This window comes from Anopheles arabiensis, chromosome 2 (assembly GCF_016920715.1).
Source record: "Anopheles arabiensis isolate DONGOLA chromosome 2, AaraD3, whole genome shotgun sequence".
NCBI classification, from domain to species: domain Eukaryota; kingdom Metazoa; phylum Arthropoda; class Insecta; order Diptera; family Culicidae; genus Anopheles; species Anopheles arabiensis.
This window is the reverse complement of record NC_053517.1, coordinates 80813981-80838985: the sequence shown is the minus strand read 5'-3', so window position 1 is coordinate 80838985 and position 25005 is coordinate 80813981. Positions and strand designations below refer to the sequence as shown.

Below are 25005 nucleotides of genomic sequence, written 5' to 3'. Positions count from 1 at the left end.
AAGACAAACGATTGGAAGAAAAAGTTTTTTTCCCGAACAAAGCAAAAATGCATGAAAACCCATCAATGCTTTCTGCGAAGGGAAATGTGTGACTGGCAAAAGGCAATTCATAACGAAATGTCTTCCGCGTAAGGACGCTGCAAAATCACATACTCGAATGAGCACATCCACGTTCCCATCCCAACGATACCGACTTAACACACTGACCCGACAGCACGTGTGTGTGTGTGTGTGTGTGTGTGTGTGTATGTGTGTGTGCTTGGGCGTGTCTGTGTGTACCGATGTTTGTCTGAGCGCTTAAATCAGCGTAACGAATGGTGCGCGAAAAAGTGACGGCGGAAGGAAACGAAGCGAATACTCGCACGAACAAATATTATCATTTTCGGTTACTTGTGGGTGGTAGCGCGCACCACGTAGGGTCGGAAGGTTTGGGGTTGGCAAAAAAGGAGAATACCCCGTGGTGTACCGGAAAGCAGAGAGATTTGTAATTTATGCTTTCGCTTTCGCTCGGCTTTGTCACGGAGCGCGTTGTGGTCCAAAGTTGGACAGGAGCAAGCGACACGGGCGCAAAGTTTGGGCGGATCGTCAGGGCAGGTGAAACCGCTGAAGATAGAGGGCTGTGGCGAGTCACTCGTTGTGATGTAACAATGAAAAGTTTAGATCGATTTTTCATAGTGACTAAAAAGCTGCATTTGCCAATTACAAGATTTGATAGGATTAAGGAGTGATTGTAACAGTTGAACATGAATGTATTTTCAACAAAACTTTTGCTGTATATAAAACACCTCCATACATACCAGATTCGATTAAAACAATGATTAATCATTGGAACGTAGGGTAAATAAATTAGAGTTCTCTTTTTTGGCTCTTAAACTCTGCTCCCCCAAGCAAACTCTCAAATTGATTGACTTCATGTCACAAGTTGCTGTACACTGCTACCCGCTAGCCATGCTTCACAGTGGACGGGAAATGTAAGGTCGAGCCGGAATAGCGCACGAAACGTACGAAACGATGCAAGTTGATCGTTATAGTTTGAGAGTAAATTAATGTTCAACGTCAGTCGGTGCTGCTGTAGCGTAGGAGCTGCAACAGTCAGGGAAATGGGCGGGGTGAACTCGGGCGCTTACCACGACAAGCGTGTACGGCAAATGGCAAAAGCTCTACCACATTAATCATGTAGCGCTTTTTTCTCCCCCCGTCACCGTTGAAGTTTAAAATTGAGTACGAGCAGTTGAGCGCTGTGAAGTGATTGTGACTTAATTTCTTTCCATTACAGTATGCTTTTACTATCGCGGGTCAAAATGTTGAGCTGTTTGTTTGCGCTTCGGTCAGCGCTAGGTGCTGAATGTGTGCTGTTATTAATTAAATTGTTTACCACAACTGTCACACTCCGGTGCAAACAGGGAAAATTAAATGAGTAATATGTTGCCATGCTGCCATGCTTGTACCAGGTATGTAAATTTCTTCCTCCAAATCGAATTAGTCTTACATCGGCTGCTTTATCCAAACTGCAAAGCTGCTCCGTTTTTCCTGCTACTGCACACACATACACACACATAGACAGAGCACCGCAAAGACAGGAGGGCGAAATGCTTTTCGTACGCTTTCGGTAAGCAAAACCACTGCACCACCCAACTGGAGACAACTTATCCCCCTGCCGGTACCAAACCATTAGAACCATTCGTGCATTAAGCACGGTGCCCTGGAGGCGGGTGAAAAGAATTGCCTTCTCCACCTCGGAAACTCTTATCTCGCTAGCACTCCGGTTCGTATACGGGCGCCGCCTCAGGACGTTCGCAAGGACCACACTCACACACACACAGATGGCGAGAGAGCATCGCGCATTGATGAAACTTGTATGCAAAAGGGTCCTCTCCCTGGCCGCACCGTGCCAACCTGGCAGTTTGGAGCAACATGTGCCAGCTTCGACGGGCCCAAACGGAGCCCAAACCAACCTGGCAGAGGATGCAACAAACCGTGCGCTACTGCAGATGCCTGAAGGCAGACGAAAGCGGAACGGCGTTGTGGAGAACAGCAGAAGTTGACGCTACATTCTCACGGATGCCAGATGCTAAAAAGGACACGAAGCGGCAAACCCCTATTCCTACCATTTTGCTACCTCTTCCGAATCCCCTCCCGCCTGCATTGCTTTTGTGCGGTAACACCGAACACGAACGACATTCATTCTTGTTGTGAGGGGACAGTGCCATACAACCACCCGTTTCGGTCGCTCGGTAATTAGTACCGGAAGGATTATCTCAAACCGAGACAGGGAGAGAGGGAGAGAGAAAGAGAGAGAGAGAGAAAGTGAGAAAAAGGATTGGGGCGAAAAAAGCACAAAAAAAGGGATGCGACCCCGTGTTTCCCCGTTCACCGGCGTGAATCTGCCTCCTCTTGCTGCTGTTTGGGTCAATCTTTGGTGTGTTGTCCCGCTGGATGTTATGATTATTTCCTCAACCATCTCTTTCCTCCTGTTAGAGGTGTTACACAGCAGAAAGGGTGGTAGAAAGGGGGGGAGAAGGATAATAACACAACCACCGCTCCGGGTCGTTCCCGTATCATGTCGTAATTATTGCACGTTTTCCTTAATCAGCATTATTAATTCATAGATACGGTTACAGCGGGGGCATGAACCGGACCATCGGAGGGTCTAGCACCGGTGCTATATCCCTCCTCCCCCCTCCCCGCGCCCTTTTCGATGTTCTTTAACGAACCCTCCTCCTGGGAGTGCGAGACCCCCTTCCGATGCTTTTACAACTTTCTTTCAGCGAGCAAACAATAGAAAAAAAACCACACAAACAAACCTTCCATCCCGTGGCCCGGTATCGTTTCACGAGCATAACAGAATAGGGCAGGAAACACACTGTAAGAAATCGATGCAGAAAACTGTCATCCATTTGTGAGACAATGAAAGCGGATGGAGAAAAATTAGCAACAACGGCAAATTGTGCCCGACGCTGAAATGGGACACTTCCGAGGCGGACATCCGACCCAGATGGTGTCCAATCGGGCAAGAGTCAGGGAGAGGGGAGGGTTGACAGCAGGCCATTCTTTTCGGGCAAGCTATACCATTATGTCCCGCCACTCCCCGCTAAAAGGTCTATGGCCTGCTGTTCGGTTTGTTGGGTATCGGGAGGAAGAGGACAAAAAAGGGCGCCGCGTAATTGAATTACCTTTCATTACTTTTCAGGAACCATTCAAATTGCTTTCGGGAAAAGCGGGCATGTTGGTCGAGTGGCATGATGCGCCCTCAAAAAGGGAGGCTGAAAATGTAGCATAAGCGTGCAACAGCACACAGCTCCGGAGCTTCGGTAAGAGCTATCACATGTTGAGGCTTGAAAGCACATACACAGACTAATAGGACTCGGGAGTAAAGGTTTGTAAGAGGTTGTAAGTGTCCAGTTGGGAATGGAGGAAGCTTTCCGAAGCAAAGGGTGGGAGTTTGCTTACTTTATTCAAATGGAAAGTTTACTTCTGAGCGGTTAAGCTTTTTTGTCTTTAAGGATTTCGAAACAGCACGAAAAGGATATTTTCGTTAACCATTAAATTGGTAAATGAAAAAAAAAAAAGGTCAACCACAGCGTCACCACGACATCGGAGTGACCGATGCCGCCTGTCGATTGCCCTTCCAAACGGGCAACCGTACGGCAAAGCCAATAACGAAGTCAATCGCACGGACATACAAACACACAAATAAGCAATCGGACGACCGAGATGATACGATCGGAGCCTGGACAAATAAAGCCGCCCTCGCCATACAAAGCCCGGAGAGCTCCAATGAACCAAAGCCTCCTCTTTATGTGTGTGTGTGTATCAAGAGATGAAATTTAATTTAGTTCATAGGTGGTAAATATTTGCACAACCGTTGCGGCTGAGAAGAGGAAGAGCAATGAAGTCCAATTTCGAGCTGACAATACTGAATGGTGAATAGGTGATTAGGTTCGACTCGAGGCAGCGCCTCGACATCGTGAACGGTGCTTGAGTCTGCTCTGCCGAGAGCTTTACCGTTGTTTTATGAAACGTTTCGACTACGGATACTTTTCTGCTCAGAAGCTCGCGTCGATCTGATCAAAGTTCCAGTTTGGTCCGACGGTGCTCTGTCTGAATGGAATGAAGACATCTTGAAGACCAGGTAGGATTACAGAAAAATAAAACAGCACCACAAGTCCGTCCTACGGCGAATTGCAACATTCCAAGAGTGCTCGTAATCGAACCTCTGCTAATACCTTCGTAGGCTGCATTGAAGCACTCCACCGTTTTGCCATTCTATTCGATTGCATTCGAAACCCTTCCGCTTTGTTGCATCTGTGTCGACGTCTGGAGGCAAACGGTTGCCGGCGAACATCTTTGCCCCGTAGCGAACCGGACGTGGCGAGCCTGCCGGGCCATACCACAGCCCAAAATGCAAATGCGACCCGACAGGCCCGTTCCGGAAAGTAGCAATTTGTCACTTGCCTCGTGCCACAGACCCGTTTGCTCTCGATAGTTGTGCCCGGTTGCTGTGCATCGCTGCACCCGTTTGTCGGGATGCATGACAAGCGCACTGGTTGATGATTTATTGTTTCCTCTAATGCTTCGCATTGATGCGCTCGTTGGCGGGTTGCCAAGGGAGAGGTGCTGGAGGGGAATTCTCGATGATTGGGATCGGACGGATTTATGAAAGAGGGTAAATTATGGACGCTGGTGGTGAGTCTTCCTAACCCTGAGGGGGAATTGAGCTCCATCAATATGGATTATCGTTCGAACATAAACATCTCGATACATGACACGGGCAAGGGGGGGGAGGGGGGCGATTTCTGAGAGACTTGTTTAGTGCACAGATAAGTAAGTTGGTGACGTGTACTAGGAGCTATTTATAACGACAAAATATGATTTAAGTGGATTGTTAGTAAAATCCTGGTCACGGCAGCAAATAAAAAATAAGCCACTTAAAGTTTAATAATGCTTCCAACATTTTCTTTCTCCAAAACTTTAAACTTCACCTCGTAAAACACAGCATGGTGGATCTTCAATTGAAACCAAGCCTAGGGACAGCTTTAATAAATCGAGTAAACGAATTCAGAAATTTCTCCCTCCCAGTATGTGAAATTTTAATTTTCCAATCAATGCCACAAAAGTCCCGAAAGGCATGTAGCTTTAGCCGAGCTTTCGCATCCTTTGATCCTCATTCGCCCTTTGGCTTGGCTTATTGTTTAGCATTCCTTCTTGTGCAAACGTTGGTCTCGGCAACGTTCAAGCGCGTCTTTTGCCTCTCGGGGTGACCGGCTTCCAATCGAACATCAAACGAACTGTTGTTGAATTAATGTTTCTCTTCAGCTCAATCGTACGAAAAATCGAGTCATTTGCTTTCGGGCCTCCGAGTCCGAAATTTCGCTTCATCAGTAATAAGAAGGAGGAACGAAAATACGAATAAAAAAAGATTCAGTACGGTAGGGAAACTGGAGCATCTTTTTGGAGGGGTTTGGATTGCCGCTTCACTTGCCGACCGACTGCTAACGTTCGTACGCTTGCAGCAGTGCGTCAATTTATGAGTTTTTCAGGAAACGTTTCTGAACGATGCGGGAGACCAGGAAACGCTTCGGCTGAAGAGCAGCAAAAAGGGAAAACAAAAATCCATTCGGGCCGACAATCGGTCGCCACAGGGACTCTCTTTTGCTTCTATTTTTTTTTTTTGGGCCGAGGAAAGGGATTTTGATGATAAATCGTACTATTTCTTTTTCAACAGCACACAAAGACGGAGGGATTGAGGGGCTGCAAATGGCAGCAACAAGCGGAACCATTCATAACGCTCATTTTCCTTGATCGAGCCTGCGGGGTGTAAGATTGTTGATTCTGAGAGTGTTTGTGTATGTGTCCGTGTGCTTGCTGTGAAAAGCTGCTTTTATGTTGCTCATTTGTGTATGTGCCACCACTTTCCATGATTAAACTCGCTTTGTGCTTTACTAAAGGCAAACGACTGCCATGATTGCTGTGGAGCGCTTGAATTGGTGTTCCTTGCCAGCACACTGTTCGGCTATAATCCTTAAGCGCTGGCAATTGTTTGTTTTGTTCAAACGCAATTGCTTGAACGGTGAAATGATGAGCATGATTATCAATTCACTAACGCACACAAGGCACATAACACAGGGCTAGTAGTCAAGGTTTGTGCTAAGGGCAAAAATAAACCATAGTTGTTTGGAAGTGTATTACAGAAATTAGCTTCTTGTTCTTTGCAAGCTGCTTACTCGAAAGCATATCTTTCGCAAAGTATGTTGCTTACGTCAGAGAGTGCCTCTACTGAAAGTTAAACATCATGAGTGAAATATTTGAAATCATAATCAAAGCTACATTCTGCCCAGGAACTTCTGGCACTCGTGTGATAATTCCGGCAATCTTCCATCCCAACTCATTATACAGCAGAGCAAGCTTGTGCCAGCACACGAGCACACACATCGACTACGGTAGAATAATTAGCATTGGAAACGGAATTTGCACCATCCTTGTACACTCAAACAGGCGGGCGTGAGCGTGCCATATGCTACCGCTGGATTTCGCCCACATCCAGTGCACCGCACTGATGAGCGTAGCATAAAATTTTGCTGCCATGTGCGAAACTCCTCAATTCATCATGGCGTCGGATCCACCGCAAGACGTTCCAGTGCGCTGCACATCTCGGGGGTAAAATATTCCTTACCTCAAGATTGACATGTTAAGCATTTCAAATTCACTCGCTACTCTTTGGCTCGTCGCTTGGCGCAAACCGGGTAGCAAGACATCTTGAGCGTGGTACGGTACGGGGGGAGAGCATGCTGTCATCTTCCTGCCGGTTGAATGGGTGTATGTGCGTGTGTGTGTTTGTGCTGCGGCCCAAGAGTCGTGTACTTTTTAGTCGGTGAGCATAAGTTTCTCGCTTTAACGGTCTCATTAATAGTTTAACCACTCCCACTGGTACGGCACGGCTGGAGTGATGCTGCAGCCGCGCCAAGTGCACGCGAAAGAGATGAGTTCGTGCTCGTGTTGTCAACTGCGCTGACATACTTGCGGATGGGTAAAGTCAACAAACAGCGACACAACAGCACGGTGGTGTGGCTTGAAGTGCAGAACCCCTGCCCATATGGCAGCTGCTGTGTGACGATGCAATAAATCTTAGATTCGAAGCAGCATTCACTGGCAGCAGATAGCAACGGCTGCGGTGTAATTGACGGTCGCGCAGAGTTGATGAAGTAGATCGGTGTATGATTCATGGGTTTCGGTAGTTCCGAGCACAGGTTGAAAGAGATTTAAATATGTCGGCTATGATTAAGCAATGCAGCAGAAGAACGAAACATACTTTCACGAGGCTCCAGTGTGGAACAGTTGTTTAAGAATGCTCCTCCACTGTTTTTCAGAAATTTGTTAACAATTCAGTCTTGTCTTGTATTTTGGTCCTTTGAAGAGGGAAAATAGTATAAAAATGACTTGACTCCTTTCCCTGGTCTTTGTTTCCAACAAACAACAACTACATTTCCTGAACTGTAACTTGTTTCCAGTGTCCAACGCAGCAGTTGTTCTCGTATTATTTATGTTCAATTATGCGCTTCTGCAAGAGCCACTCGTGTGTAGCATCATCGGCAGTGGGAAAGAAATAATCAAACCCATGTTCGTTACAGTGTCCCAGATGCACTGGCCACCGTTTCTCACATCGTTGGTGACTCGGTGCACAGTAAGTGCAACTCGTGCATTTTCGCGAAACATACTCGCGGCAGCTCTTATTGTCCCCATACGAGATGACCGAATGAACCGTAACATCACGCCGGTGGCTTGTTACCCGTGTGGACATGGTCTGTGCTTGTGTGGACATTTCGACAACCGGTTTGAAACTCTGCTTGCCTTTGCAGTGGATAGTCGACCGAACAGCGGATGGGATGCTTTTGACATTCAGCTGCAACAGATGGCCTTTCCGAAATGGAGGGCCAGTTCTGCAGTGAATCGAGAAACAACGATATGTCTGCCATTGCAATGTCAAGCGGATTTTGTAAGGTTAGCATAAACTGCAAAAATAAGCTTTACTATAACATTGCTGAATAGGAAAGCGCTTTGATACAGCAATAATGTGTTATGATCTTTGGACATTCATCCAAAAATTGTACAGAAGATCTTTGGACATCTATCTTTTTTTATTTGACTAACGATTAATTGTTTGATTTTACACATTTTAAAAACGGTCTCACGATTTCTCACAGATATTTATATCGTACAACTATTGTAGCCCCGTCTGAACATTTTTCACAAAGTTTGTTCTCACTGCCCATATATTTGTTGGAAAATCTTTCCCTTTCCACTAGAAACAAAAGTATAAAAAATCACAATTTTTAATTGCATTCACAACAGCAAGAATCTCGAATCTTATGCGTTAGAAAACTCTGGTTTTCAAAATTAGGAAACAACATAAATTCTCGGGGAAACCCTATAGTTAACACGTAAACTATAAACACAAATCATTTTCAAAAGTTCCCGCAATGGGATTGCATAAATTTCATAAAATCCATACACTGTTATTAATGAACAACGATGTAAATGATCATTCCACGGCTGTGTGTTTCATATGTTGGTAAATGTGTTCGTTATGTTACTTCCACAACATGGTTACTGCCGAAGTTCATGTAGCCATCGGGCTTCCGGGATTGGTTGTTACGTTTTACGACGTGATTATAAATATTGGAAGCGATCGAGCACGAAGTAAATCGTTTTATGTCGGCAGAGTTATTCGATCTCATTAAATTGAATGAACGGTTCAGATTGCTTGCACAAATTACCAGCCACAAATCATCTGTGCTGTCCCAATTTCCAAAGCAAAAACCTGTTTTCAGCTCAATTTTTGTTCAGGCTTATCTGTAAGCGACAGCGAAACATGGAAAACAAATCAACGAACGCATCATAGCTGTTGTCCCTCGTATAGGTTAGAGGAAAAACAAATTTTCTTTTCCTCGCCCACCTGACAAGACACTGACATCACTGCAAAGCAATGTGCAAGGCTTTAAAAAAGCAAAAAAAAAAAACGGAAAGCTTACTGAAAGCATCAAATCAGTTCCGAGCAAAGTTCATATCCCAGCGGCACCCGAGCCCCAGTGGCAGCGGCCCGGTTCAAATTTTGAAGGTTCACAACTTCCACCCTCAAACGCTGCTTGCGGAACATGCGTCCGTCCCATAGCAATTGGAAGGGATGCGTGGAATCAAGGACACACACGGCACGAGCAGCGATAATGTTGATGTTAGTTTCGCTGAAAGGATTTCGCCTTTTAAGACCGTCGGGGGACCGTCGGTCCCGCGCACGGCAAGGCGCACCGCTATGTGCTTTGTTGAAAAGTGAAGACGCTAACATGCCTTCCGTGTACGACCTGAGCGTGTGTCGAAAGGATTCGCTCCGTGTGCGTGCACCGTTGTTCAGACTGCGTGATGCTGATGGTTAAAATCATTATGATTCAGCCGTTTTTCAGGCGTTTTTCTTTATGTGCTCTCTGGGACGGGCACACAGCACTGCCTGCCGGCCGAGCGGTTCACAGCAGCGGAAAATAAGGAAAGAACGGTAGCGCGCTCGAGTCACGTAAAGGGAAGTAAACCTTTAATCAATCTTATCTGAGCTAATTTATTTCCATTTTTCATAGCATTCTGAGCGACCGTGAATGGCTTGAAACGCAAGAGTGAATTAATTCCCTTTCCCGGGGCTCGCACCTGTACGCATTGCGGATTCGTAAACTGTCGAAATTGTGCACAACAACAAGCGACGAAAACCAGTCGAGAGTGGACAAAAGATAGCTAGCGAAAGTGGAAGAAAGTAAGAAAACAGCATGATAAGAAAAGCTCCATTTCACGTGACGTTCCGATCCGCTCCGAAGCCATTAATCCGCTCTAACTACATTTACTTTTCAAATCGCACGAGCAACCGGCGGCGCGGTTCGTGTTTGATAATGATGGGCTTTGGGTTGTATTTCCCGGAGAACTCCGATATACCAGCTTAACGACCTCGACCTCGACGGGGTGTCTCGATAGGTCGTTGTTTGGAGTGAAAAGCAAAAACAAGCATTAAAAAGGGAAGGAGGCATAGGTGAGCTTTTGCTACTCTTTTTCAACGACGGAAATGGATTACCAACCTAACCCGCAACCCGCTGATTGATGGCAAAACAGAGCGCCACCACCACCCTCGGGTGTGGAAATGGTGTGCGAGGGAAGGTGAGAGAAATAATTAATATTCAGCAGCACCTTTGCGTGATCCCGCTGGGGAAGCACCCCGAACAGCTTACCCGAGTCGGTGCCCGGCAAAAAGTGTCCTAAATCTTGGTACCGTTCCAGAATCATTAACGGTTTCGAGGTTTTTTCTTGTTTTTCGGGAGGCACCGGTGTACGCTTGCTTCTCAGTAATTAACGATATTTCGCTTGTGCTAATTAGTGGAAACAAAGCAGCATTAGCATTTCTGGCAGATGGAGGTGGGGAGCGTGCAACTGATAGGGTGAAATCACTGCCCAACGGGAGTGGCAGTTAATATTTGCAATAATTTAATTCTGTTGCTTGAAATGGCTTGCTAAATTAAGAGCGTGATAGTATGGAGGTGCTAGAGTTGAACTTGTGGCGGCGAAAAACCAAATGCTTCAGAAAAGTGGATTAAGATTTTTCGTGCATTAATATTCAATTGAGGAAGATTACGAGTATGAGGCAGTACCGTAGTACATTCGTCAACTCAAATGACTCAATAACACGCCCGTAATGGGTTCAAGCCCGGAATGGACCATGCCCCCATACGTAGGAATGATTATCCGGCTACGTGGTATTGAATAAACGTACGCCAAATAAAACGTGTATGGAATCATTTTAATGTTAATTTAAGCAAAAGTGATTGATTCATACTATTATTTTAACAGTTTAATCAGTATACCAACTCAGGCACACATCGGGTTCTAGGAACGTATTCAATTTGCATACAGGCTTACGATATACATTTTTTTAAATTAGTTCATTGGTAGTACAGTAAATCAAATAGTTTTATGTTAGGACTGTACTTTAAATTATTTGAATGAATGACTGCATGAGAGTATCGTTTCATCAAGGTCTGAAGACTTTTACGACGTGAGAATATTTGTTTTTGGCTATTTTTGGAAGAATGTTTTTTTATAAATTAGCTTTATTCGATTTCCGTGTTAAGAACACATATCTTTAAGGCTTGAAACTCACAATTGCATGCAAGCACTATTTCACACCCAGCTGTATGTTAGGTATAGAGCTTTTAAGCATTAGGGGAAAGCGGGGAAAAATGGGCATGTTAAGCAGTTTACTGAATATTCATTTGAATATGCCACAAAACACAATATTTTTTTCATTATTGTATGCCTCCACCATTTATCTATGGATTAAAAGTGCCACATAGAATGAAAACTACTTAAAAACATGAAAACAGTGTAAAATAAAAGTTGATGTTTTACGAGAAGCTATTTTGGCATGTGGGGTAAAATGGGTATAGCCCTGGGGCAAAATGGGCATATGTAAACAAACTGTGAAACGTCAAACCACTGGGGCAATATGAGCCACAACAACTGCGCTTAGGTAATGGTCTATGCCTTCGCTCACGTTTCGTCAAATGTATTTTTGCTGTGCATTTTGGACTTTCCCTTAAAAATCTTCGAAAAATATGTTATTAAAATTAAAACAGTTTTTACACGTTTTAATCTACAAAATCGAGTCTTTTGAAGCTGTGCCTGTTACCATTATTGTGGCGACAAATACAACACCATAGCTTCACTAAGCGCCATATGTCAAAAGAATCTGCCCATTTTGCCCCACGTGAAGCATTTTTGTAATTTTTGTTATATGAGTAAAAATACGCCTTTGCTTTCTTGAGACAAATTGGTTAGAAATATCACATCTTTAAAAACATATCATGTAAAACTTCCAAGCATCCCTGTGACCCTAGTTTAAGCTTATTTTCGAAGGGGCAAAAATTACATCAATATGCTACTAAATCTTATTTTGCATTTATCTTGGTTATTTGTTATGTAAAGGTTATGAAACTTACATGGTGTTTATAGAACTCTCTAATGAAAACATTTTGAGCATTGGGAAGTATCTTTGTAGTGAAATAATGCTTCAATAGAGGGTGCTTATTTCGCCCCACATGTCCATTTTGCCCCGCATTCCCCTACGTCTGAATTCATTTATCATGCTGGTAAACCATTTTTCTTAAACCTAAACTTTTCGAAACACAATCTTTATTGTACAACATCATTGGTAGCATCATTTTGATATCCAGTTTTCCAATTAAAAGTTCCATATGTCTGTATCATTTTTACTTGAAATAAAAATATGTTTGCCAATCTGGAGATTTAATCGAATTCAAATAAATGTCATTTAGGTTCGCCGGTCTGCTTCAAGCAAACAAAAACCTACCACTTATGCTAGCAAACAGCAACCAATTATGAAAGTTGTCTATTATGTTCCATCCCAGGTAAACATTATCAAACAACAATTTTCAGCAAACGCATAGAGTAAAATGAAAAAAGCGTAATAAAAAAAAACTCATAAAAATGTCTCACAGCTTGAAGTTGACAACTGATCGTTTTTCTGCACCATTTTTCACGGCTATTACGCACAGGCGCTATCCGCACAGGCGTTAATGCCTGGCGGCTAATAATCGTGTACCGGTGCTCGACCGTATAACGATCCCAAACGATCGAATAATTTAAACAAACTTCTTCGGCCCAATAGCCTGTTTACGAGGCAATTGTGCGTCCGTGATGCTGTGGGACGGCACCGTGTAGCAAATGGCACCGAGCAATAATTATATCTTCTTTATCATCGTATGGCCACGGTGCGAACGCTCCACTCTCACGTCGTGGGACAAGTGGGCGAACGCGGTGCGACACGTACACGGTGAAACATAATCTCGAAAACCGCATTCGATTATGTTAATGGGCAATATAGCGAATATTGACGTGCTGTTCGATACCGTTCGAGTGGGAAAGTGGATGAACGGGAAGATGGGTGGATGAGTGGAGCAACGGGACAGCGAGGGAAGTCACGCAGACATCAGATCAAAAGACGGACTAAGAAGGGTAGGAGGGTAGGGTGTACATCTCACTTCCTTGCGTTCACTTTTGATACGAAGGCTACGAGACCATCAAATCAAAATGAACGGGAAACGGGTGTCTCCTACCAATGGGGAAAAAATGCGGAAAAAGAAAAAGAAAGGATGGCAAATATGGAAGACACCATTTCCCTAACCGCAAATCACCCCCATCCTCTCTCACACACACACATGCACGAGTTTGAAGATAGTCGATCATCGACGAACGGATGCTGAGTCTCACACACGCCACGGAAATCACGTCCGAATCGTCTCCGGCGGCTTGCGGACGGCCGCACGAGATGGATGCCGCACTACCGTTCCAAAGTAATGTCGTCGGATGTCTCGTGTCCTTCCGGGAATGTCACACCGGGTGCAGCACGCGGCGCCAGAAATAGGATACGATTCACCATTCCCTTTGCGCTCTTCTCTTTCTGGCATTCGCTTTCCCTTGATTGCTTTGTTTAATGTCTTTCGGATTTCTTCCGGGACGGAAAATGGGAAGCTTACTTTATCCGACCTCCGGAAGCAATGCTAGCAATGCTGATGAGCTGGGGAAAAGGTTCTGGCAGAGGGTATCGGTATGCTTCGCTCACACGTTGGCCTTTCGATGCGGACGATTGGCGCGGAGGATTCGATTGAATCGCAGGCAAAGCACGGGACCGCTTCCAAAACGTGTAAGAAGCGTGAGAAGAAACGGGAACAAAGGAGTTTGGAGAGATCCTTGGAAAGGTGCGTGCGGCACACGCTGCCGACTGACAATCGATGGGGCAATTTATCTTTCTAAATGGCAGTGCGACCTCCATTTGGGTCAATATGTCGTCCCGGCAACATCCCTGAGTGCAGCCACGAAATGGTCGTGTATTTTTTTGTGTATTAAGGTTAGGGTCGCCGGTTCGTTCTCGTTGTTTTTCCTCAAAGCTAATCCTACACACTTGCTTCAATTTCACTCAAGCTTGCCTTCGGGACCTTCTGCTTTGTGCACGGCACACACACACACAGCATGGAGCCATTTTATAGGAAATGTTTTACGACCAGCAACTCCTTTCCGGGTCCTAACTTCCCGATTAAGCCATCGCCAGCAAGGCATACATCTTTCCGGTATCGTTATCGTAATTTATTAGCCCACTCGGCGGCTGCCATCGACTGCGCTGGCAAAGCGCACCGACGGCCTGGTATATCGGCAACAGTGTTGCTGTGCCCTCTCCCGGTAGCCAACTTTCAAGGGTAATGGTCAGTGAAATTGTAATTGCTGTTTCTTGGCCTACTACATCACCTCTGCCCGCCCCCCCCGTGCGAGCGTGCCGATGACAGGAAAATCCGCGCTGCGCTGTGCACGCAGCTTTCCCTTAACCAAGGTGGCGGAAAATGTAGCCCTGTCGGGGTAAGCTGAGATGAGCTGTCACAAAGTGTGCTAAATGAGGCCGAATTAATTGTACCCGTGTCCGGTTCGGCAAGTCATATTGCTGCAACAACGGGCGGTGGAGCTTCCACTGCGGTGACGGTGCTAGGTCCTTACGGTAGAGGGGGAACGATGTGCGATCGAGCGTTACAATATGTTACCGGTGAGTATTATGTTTTGCGGCTGGCGAGACAGCTGAAGATAATGAATTAGTACACTAGTTAGTTCATGTTTTTTTACGAGACCAATTACTCGAGAAATGATACCCACTACAGGCAGCAGCTTCCAGCAGCGTTGGTAATTGATTTAAGGATGTAAGACGAAAACTTTACGAGTTTATCTCATAATAATAATTTATATTCATTGCTGTAATGCAAATGAGTCGGTCGAGTTATGATTGAAACTGAAAGATTTGCAGCCTGAAGACTCCAGCCGGCATTACTGCGGTGCCTAATGTTAGTATCTTAATTGAGTTGATAGCAGATTACATTAATCAGATCGTGCGGTAATGCGTATGCTCAAAAGATAAGCTTCGTATTCTGAATTACCTTTGATATCAATACTGCAACCCGAGCGTAAAGCTTATCTCGATCGTTTGCGTTATTTGAGCAATAGAATACGCTTCGCATAGGATTGCGAGAATTATCTTCACGAAAAGCCGCCCTAGTTCAGTGATAAGAAACTGGTCACTGAATCGAAAATAACCGGATTTTGATTGTCTTACGCAACATCAATTAAAAGTGCAATGAAAGTGATAACAAACTCGACACAATTGAGTGTATTATCAAGCTTGAGTTACATAACTGAACATTGGTGTTCAGATCCTGAGCCGTCGATTAAACAACAATCGATAAGCCACACAACTGCTGCACAAACAAAAGCACAATTTGGAGACAGCAATATTGTGCCATCCTTTGCCAGGCCAATAAACCATGCTTTGTTCAACATAATTTCCAATATTTCCCATCACCATTTCCCCTGCACAGTTTTGTTTTTCTTCAAATTTTCTCTTATTGTTATGCTATGGTTCAACTATTTTCCCTGCTCATTTCTCCGCCCCACTGTGTGTGCTGCGCTTTTGTGCTCCGTTCGAAACTTTTTAAATTTGTATGATGTTCACGCACGAACCCAGTGTCCCACAGCGGGTCGCCGCCACGCTGCCGCAGCCGTAATGATGTTTTATGACTGTTGGCTATCAAATTTATGCTTTTGTTCACACCCATCCATCCCGCCCCGGACGGATGTTGAGCGGGCGCTGTCGACATGCATCGACTTCCCCGCTCCTACCATCCCCTCTCCACAGCCCACTGTTGTGGGAAAACTTTTTGGTTTTTCACATTCTTTTTGCGACGACGAGGACGACGATGCTTGACCCACCCTTAAGCCCGCCACAATACGATCCGGCTCACGGTTCTTGAAACCTGGGCGCTTCTAATAACGGGTGGCTGGTTGCTGATGCTTCTGTGTGTGTGTGTTTTTGTGTGCTAAACTGGTGAAAAGAATGGCGACCTATAACACCCAGACTTGGGGCCCCGGGTGCCTGCTTTTTCTTTGTTAAGGTCGTTTCGTGCGCCGGGGTGTGTCCGATGGACGCGGTTACAAACGAGAAAAAGAGCGCAAAGGATGCCACAAAAACAGAGCACACACACACACATACAAATCGTAATATTAGAAAGACGTTTGCCAGACGGTGTGGCAGTGATAAATATCGTGACTGCACACGCCCGGCTGTTGATAAAATGGTTCCTATTATTAATTTTTAAAAGCACCCAATAGAATTGGCGTTAGTGATGAAACTGCGCCGAAAAGAGAGAGACAGCAGTTTGGAATGAAGAAAATATGGAACAGCACTGACCCTATCAGTTAGACGGATTCACCAAGCGAAAAAATTTATTACTTTTAAGCTTTGCTATGTTTCACGTTGGTGATATAATATCCAAATTGCGTCCCCAAAGCATGAAGTAAACACATTATAAGGATTTGTAAATAAACAACATAAAAAACTCACCTTATTTATACGGTTAATGAAACCTGGAAAGAAACAACAAAGAGCTTTTAGTGGCATAGTTAGGAATGGTTTTGTTTGATACACAACGGCAATAAAAAGTGCCCCCCTCGGGAAATCATGACATTAAAACAAGATTCATCATTTAAAACTAGCCGAGCGGATCCGTTGATAAACTACCGCACGGAGTCCCGTAATTAAAGCGCGTTGACAAACATCATAAAAAAGGGTCATTGGTATTTGTCGGGATGCGCTAGTAAAATCCACTGATATCTCCCAAAGGCGTTATAAATTGGCCATTGGTCTGTCAAACAGTCCGCTCCGAGCACAAAAAAGAACAAATATCTCCTAAAAAAACACACGCCCTAACAAAGCCATAGCGTACTATGTCTCGCTGGTAGATTGGCAATCGGAAAGTTTAACCCTTTTCGATCCATTTTGGTGAAACGTTGCCAGCATGAAACGAAAAACAAAACAAAAATGCTTTGATAAAATGGGGGGTGGAAAGGCGTCAGAACGTACCATAAATCTTGTTGGAAAAAAAACTGCAAATCCTTTCGCCTTATACGCTCTGGCAGCTTCCTTCCACCATCTGCGACCCTATCCCTTGCACCATTGTAGCAAACAAATACATCTTCACGCAAATTCTCACTTCCGAGCCGCACTTGAACTCACCCGCCAGACTCTAATTTTGTGTACCCCCGCCTTTGCGGCACCAGCGGGTGTGTTTGTTGAACACTTCCCGCACACACACACACACTCTTTCTCTTCTTTCTGCAGAGTGAAGAGCTTTTCACTTTTTACCAGCTATTTAACGAGGCTCTTCGTTTAAATCTTGAAAGCTCAGCTCGAAAGATCGAGTGGGATAAGATATAAACCCCCTCTCGACCAACTAGAACGCGTCAGCGGCTGGCATAGGAACAGCCTGGGACAACGGCAAGCCAACCGACCAACCGACCGGAGCTCTTCAGTTGACAGTGAGTGGTTGTTTATCCCTTGTGCTTTTCCTCTGTTACACTCTTCCGCTCTACGCGCCACCGTGCGTGACACGGGCGGAAAGAAAACATGTTTTCCAAACCGTGCACAGCAGACACACACACACACACACACATACATATTCACCTGTATGTTTCGCCTTTTCACCGGTTTGCGGGGATTAATGCACGGTGGGATTTCTTGAGAAGTCATCGGGCTGTTGTTGTTTTCTAAGCCGAAAAGATATTCCATCTTTATCAATCATATCAGTTCCGAAACAGTCTTACAGGCGCGTTGCACGCTTTTGTCAAAGTCTTTGTTTTGTATCGGAGTTTAGCAGCGACAGAGTCAAGCACATGAACAGTATTTTTGTACTTTTCCCTTCATAGACGAACCGGTGAGTGGGAAAATATTGAACATCCGTTCTTTTCCCTTAAGTGGTTCCCAAAGGGATTTCGGGGTACGTTTCCCCCTTTCATTGGAGGGCGATGAGTTGGAGAGATTCGGGTCAAGCACTGAGTGGTTTTGGTACTTGGTAATGATTTTCAACTTAAACTCACAACGGGGACAGTTGAAAAAGTAAGTTTCAAACCTACTTAGAGAAGGTGCAATTGGAGCAGTTTTGCTGTGGATTTTAAAAGCTTTTGAGTGTTTCTATAATTCACATGAGCGTAATTGAATAGCATTGAAAAAAGCTTTCTAACATTTTATAATTTAAACTTTAAACGCTGTTTTCTAGCGTTTCCGTATAAAACAATCTTTCGGTAGAACTCATTAAACGTTTTTAAAGGAAGCGTTTTCAATAACACATTTTGCTTTCGATAATGAATTTCTCGGTACGCCGGACGAAAACAATTAAACTGTCTACCTCGTAATTTAGCTAAAGCCAGCCAACCTGCCGTAAGAGATCGTGCCCACAGCACAGTAAGCCTGCATCACGCGTGACACACTAAGCTCCGCTTCTTTGCTGGAAAGCTTTAGCACACGGCGGTCCACAATCCACACACGCACGTACGGGAGAAGCAGCAAGCAATGATAGCCCGCTCAAAAGCGCTTACTTTGGTTAATCTTTTCCAGCAACTCAAGAATCGTGGGAGTGTCCAGTGGAGCAGCGGACGGAGCATTGCAGTCTTCAACAGTTTTGCTACTATAAAAGGCAGCTGTCTGGCGACGGTACTTTTCAACGATTACTGTCAAGTCGGTGGTTTAGCGCTGCTGCGGCTGCAGCGTAAAGCGAGCCGGGGGTTTTGCCTTTTTCATCAATCACACACGCACGCATAAGCTGGTGCGCAGAAAAGGAAGATTATGCGGAAAGTAAAGGGCGGAACAGAATTATGAATAATGAAATGTTGCTGAAGGTGTGACAGCTCAGAATGGCATGACGCTTGGCGGAAACAAGGACACTATAGCAGTTAACATTTAAAGATGCTACCGGAACGGGCATTGATGGTTTTGTGATTTTACAGCAATCCATAATTGAATGCGTTGAGTTCTTGTTTGGATATTTAAACTCGAAAAACTGCTAAATTTAATTTTTAATTGTGCTCTCCCGCTAGGAAAACCTCTATTAAAACTTTCCTGCAAAGTCTATCACACCCCCTTTCGGGGGAAGCGCACTGCAATCAGCTTGTTAACGAACTGATATTATGCTTATTATCTGCAATCGACCAACTTATCCACCACCACCCAATTTGCTTGTCACAATTTTGCAGCCTGCATGTTCGTAATGCCCCACAGCAAGAACTGCGGGGGATTGTCAATGAGACACAGTTGTAATTTCTGTAAGCCCAACATCCCGGCTTTCCGGCTGGACGCACATGGAAACGAGCGTTAATCGCGCCACCGCTGTCTGAAGTCTCGTCCGGAGCATAATAAAAAGTTTTAATCTTCGATGCGGTAAAACTTTGCATCAAGTTCGATGGCCAACACTCCGACATACACACACACACACACACTCGGGTGGTGATCGAGAGCAGTAGGGTAGGATGGAGTGAAAAAGTTTCTTCGCCCCGTTCCGACGCGTCCGATCCAACCGACACCAAAACTTGGCCGTGCGAATTTTCAAACAGGATTTCATATTTGACATCCCTCCGCCACACCGTCAAGTCACCGCAGGCTGGCTAGGAGGAAAACTCGTCCCGTTCCGATTTATTACAAGCAAATAAGAGCTGCAGTATGGAGGGACCCAAAAGCTATCTCGAACTGCTATCGAGAGAGTTCGGCTGATTCTTTAATTTATAAGACGTCTTTTGCTGGGGAATTTGTAGCATTACGCTAAATTTGTAGCCCCACATGACTGTGAGTCTGTAGCGGCGTTCGGAAAAGGTTCGAACTTCTCGCTCGACAGGATCGGTCGGGTAAGAAACATAGAAACTAGCCAACCAAACCATACACAAACACACACACACACGGCAACCAAGAACCAGTACGGCTATGAAGGGCGCTCTGGTAAGCGTGTGGTTATGTAGCGTTTGCGTAGCCCGCTGAAGACTGGATCAATACCGGGTCGAAGCGAGACTTAATTTGTCGTACAGTAGATTAAACGAAGCTTCGGGGAATCTTTTCCCCTGCCGGACGGGGAGCCTTTTTGGTTTGATGCTTTGGTTTTCGATCTTTGGATGTTGCAAGATTGTGTGTGTGTGTGTGTGAGGCAAAAGTTTCATTTCTGGGAAGAAATTACATGGCATCCAGCGGAAAAAGAAAAGCCACGACTAAAGCATCGTTGGTTGAAAACAGTTCAGTAATGAAATTTTTCTTTGCTGAGCATTTTTTCTTTTCCTCAATATGTTATTCTTTTTGTTTACTTTAGCAATTTTTTCACATGGATTGGGTTGAAAGTCGATCAAGCGTGTAATTCGATGCATTATTTTTGTGAAAGATTTATTTGTTTGTTGTTGTTTGGTTATAGAAGTCTCTTTTATTTTAGTTGAATTGCCAATTACAAGGATCATTATACTTGCATTGAAATTGGAGTTCCATCATAGAGTTTTTCAGCGGTTTTCATATTTTTGGGGCACTTTCTTGGCTATTTCTAGAGAGTTGAGCTCTATGTGATTGGACTATTATGCACCCTGTTTGACAAATCCTTTATGAATTCCCCATATGACTGTCCGAAAAGGGTGCAGTTGAGTTTGATTACACAATTACAATTCTGATTACACAAAGTTAATTTACGAGAACTCCTGAAACCCCCATATCGTATGCAGATAGAGATTTTCATAAATGCAGAATTGATTTTCTTAACATACCTCCTTACGACCTCCTATTGCAAATATGGCCAAGAGGGCAAACAATATTCAATACATCGTATATTTTTTAATGTTTTCCTTTCAGTCGAACAAGCGACTTGTAGATTGTACATTAACAATTCGATCGCTTGCGTATAACCTTCGCTACGATTAAAACCCGCTCTCCTTAATGCTGTGCTGTGTTGCTTGCGCATTTCAAATTAATTGATTATCGGTTTCCCATTTGCCACCCGATCGTGACAATATTCATGAGCCGTTAGTAATGTTTCTACAACAACGTCCACCGCGGGTCATGTATTTTAATGCTTTCACTCCGCGCTCGCGCGCCGGGCAAAATAAATACTGCTCGCTGTCGCCTAGTGCTGCCACCCGGAGCCACGATCACTCCGTTCGTTAGGTCCTCCTCTCCCACTTTTCTGCTTCATATTTAATCTTGCACCGATGCCAAAGGATGGCTTTGAAAGAAGAAAAAACGAATTGAAAAGCAAAAAAAAGATGGCACCATTCCAGGACGTTAGAGAGCGCCACCCCGGGCGCACTGATTCAGTTACGCTTCATTTCCATTCGATGTGACTTAATTAATATTCATGAATCGTTACAAGTTTATTATTCCACCGTTTCGCTTGCCACGTGCAGGCGGACGGATTCGCATCGACAAGGAAGTGGCTGCTTTCCCGATCCCCTCCGAAGCTCTCCCTCTCTAGAGAAGGGACCAACCGATCGGAGATAAGAAGCGTCGAGCAGTAGTGGATGGGGATGAGGTAGTACGCTATGTTTTGTTTGTTCAATTTTATTTAGTACTTCGCAATCAACTGCGCCGGTCCAGTGGTGGATTTGCTCGATCCAGGTTGCAACGTATAGAAATACACATACACACATATCCAATCCCTCTACAGTGCTCGTTGATTTGGAATCGGGTTGGTTTTTTTTATTGAAATAAATTGTGTATGAGTTGAATTTTGATTGCGCCTCAGCGTTCCGGAGTTCGGTAATCCGCATCGAACGAGTGTGAAAAATGAACCCGGAAAAGGTTGCCCTTTTTGTGCAGCTCGGTCAAACGTGCGGGGAAGCATTCGATTCCGGAAGCAATCCAACAAATAATTAGCTTGCCATAACTCATCGGCAAGGAAGACAAATTACGTCCATCAATCAACGTCTGCCGCGTCCGCCCCGGGCCTGAGCTCCAGGTTTGTTTAGGGCGCTGGCCGTATCACCCATGAAAAATGCAATCAATTATCGAATAATAAACTTTAATGGTTTACGGTACGGGATTGGAGGGTAGAATTCGTTTAGGGCTTGTTGTGATTTCAAAAAAAATGGTGAAAAAAGCACCGCTTTGATGGCAAAAGGGCATTGATTGAAAAATGCTGGGTTCATCCTCGGCAAGGGAGCAGCAAATCCTGTTTCAACTTTGCTTAGGTCTTTGAATTAAATATGTCTTTTTATGTTTATCATCGTAATCCATAGCATGAAGAATGTAATCATGCTTTATTTCAACGTTGAAAAATGGAAGACAGAAGCATGCATCATCAGCATAAGTTAATTGCTTTTTCTGAAATTCGATCAAGCCAATCAACCTGTTCTTCCCTTGTTTTCTATACGACTGATTGGTTTAAAACCACACCGGACAGATGAATTAGCTGATTCAACGATTTCCCAAATCCCTACACTTCCCACCTGCCCCGTGTTTCGATTTCCCCATTTGCGAACATGTAGACTTCCTGCTGCGGGGCGGTTTTGTTCTTCAACCGCAGGACTCAACGGTGGATTTAATCGAAAAGAGGCAAAAAAAAACAAAACAACGACAACAAAAAACCGTCCGAGAACCTAACTCCTTCGGGAGTTTGAAACCGAACAGCAACCCCGACACATGTGGGGTTGAATATTTTATGTCATTTATCGATTGGCCGACCGCACTGGCCGTTATATTTATCGACCTATATAACCAATCGCAGGCAAGGCTATTTCCAGTGTGCACAGTTTGTGCCGCAACGTTCTGAAGCGGCCACACACACACACACATCCACAAAACGCAACAACTCTTGGTGGTGGTGGTGGTTGTTGTTGTTGATGTTGTTGGTGAGCGGACGATTTTACGATCGCTCCGTTGTGGCACCGTGGGAGGGTCCACACACAAACACCGGTGGAATGAATTGAAAATGACGGTTTCGGATTTTGAGACGGCGAGGAAAAAGGACATTTCGGAGCTCGGGCGCACAAACCTGTGTCTATTTTTATGGTGCCGGCCGTATGCGACAGGCCTGCGGACATGCGGCACAAGGTGACGCGCTCCTTCGGTGATGATATTTTAGATTTCACCTTTTCCACTCCTTTCTACATCAGTCCTTTCTAGGGAAGAATGTGATATAGGCCGTTGCGAGACGCACCTGAAAATTCGCTCTTCTGCTTCGAACATCAACATTCCGCAGTTCGCTCCATGAGGTAGTGCAAAAGCGTAAAAAAGCGAAAAAAACAACGCAATCCCAAAAAGGACGTAACGATTTATTGAACAGGTTGCCGCTCTCCAGTGCTTTGAGTTTTGATGCACTGACCCCGATGAGTACGCGCCATTATCCCTTTGTGTGAGTGAAATTTCAAACCTCCCAGCCCCCAACCCCCACTGTGCGGGGCGCGCATCAGGTTTTACGCGTGGAATGGAATCGTCATAAATAGCGAAGTAATTTATTCATGCCCCCGAAAAAGGTGAACGGCAAAACTGAAAGGATATGTCATACCGATCTGTTTCCCCGATTCTGCTTCCCTTCCACGCATGATGTGCCACGGCGGGGTGTTTCGGGCTTGCCGGATGCCTTCATAAACTTTTCCGAACACATTTCCCACACACACACACACACACACACACACACACACACTGACACACGTCGAACGATCTGTGATGATCGATGGGAATGGAGCCAACGCCGGAATGATGGCTGCACTCAAGTGTTTTTTTTTTATGAATGCCGGACCCAGTGAACGCGGGACGGTCGCTTTGTTCATAATTTAAAAGCTCGCCGGGTTTTGCCGGGGGCTGGTGGGCTTTCGTCGTGCCGTTATAAATATGAAATACTGTTCAATTTGTAACGTTCTAAAATGATTCTAATGCCTTTGAGCATAGACAGTTTCTGTCCCACAGGCAAGCAATTACTGCCATTTTCAAACAGAGGTACGCTATGATATCGGACGCAAATGAACCGTCCTTAATAATGTAGAAGCTTTCGCTGACTCCTCACAAAGAGCCTTGCACCGTTTTCGAGTCCAAGTAAATAATTGTTGGAAGCATTTAAACAGTGTGCAATTCAATTCAGTTCTGACCTGCTGATACTTATTTGAACATTCGTTCTCTAACTAACCCAACATCGTAAGCTTAATTTTTAATCAGTTAAATCCCACAGTAACATTATCTAACTCATGTCGAGTATTATTCAAGCACCTTCTTCCACATCATTACAGCTACCAGGAACTGGCAAAACTTCTGTGAGAGCAAACTCCATGAACTTTATTTGGTATTGCAGTTGAAGAGCGCTTGCTGTAACACACCTTAAAGGATAACACTTCTTTTATAACAATCAATAAACCTTTAATTTAGAATTTCTTTCTTTTTTTTCGCTGCTTCACAACAAAATCGTACCAATATCTTACTAGCGCCGGTGCGCCAAGACACGAGTAGAAAGCATTTCCACTTAATCCTACGGTTCATTCACCGTTTCGTTTCGTTCGTGGACCAGAAATTGGCCACTGCTTCACAACGAACTGCTTTTTCGCCCCTTCCAACTACCGATAGCTTCTAGATGCAAGCAAAGCTCGTTCGGCGTTAGTGCTCATAAATCATTCATCTAGGCTAGGTAGGTTTAATGGGGTAAGAAGGAGAGAGAAAGAGAGAAAGAGAGAGAGAGAGAGAGAGAGAGAGAGAGCAAGGAGGAACGACCTGAGTGGCCATAGCCCAGGAGATTGATGAAAGTGACGAACTGTGCAGGGGAGGAAAAATTAGGAGCAACGGTTTCCTGCTGGCAGCGCCTACTCTTCCCACCCCCGGGGGAATTGCATGTTGTACACGCAACAGAAGTAATTACTTTCCAAAAAAACATAAAAAAGCAACAGCAACAACGAAACACAACGACGTACAACGGAAACAGCTCGAATAAAGAGTGTTTGGAATGTGTAATGGAGCTTGGTTGTGGTACTTGGTGTGTGTGTGTGTGGTCTAGGTGAAAGAAGCGAACAAAATCGGACAACAAAAATAGTGCCATGTTGAGCAATAATAGGATTTCGTTTAACCATTTCAACACGAGCGCAAAAGAGAGC

General features: G+C 44.7%; 1 protein-coding gene across 33 annotated transcripts in view; it reads right to left on the bottom strand.

Moving 5' to 3' along the window:
- LOC120898197 (glutamate-gated chloride channel) overlaps window positions 1–25005 on the bottom strand; it is a 118645-nt gene that overhangs the window by 56469 nt on the left and 37171 nt on the right. The window contains exon 3 of one of the 33 annotated variants that reach the window (XM_040303699.1): window positions 16481–16503. The exons of the other annotated variants lie outside the window; for them this stretch is intronic. The gene's annotated coding sequence lies outside the window, so the exon portion shown is untranslated. The remainder of the gene's footprint in view (window positions 1–16480; window positions 16504–25005) is intronic. 33 annotated transcript variants of the gene reach the window in all.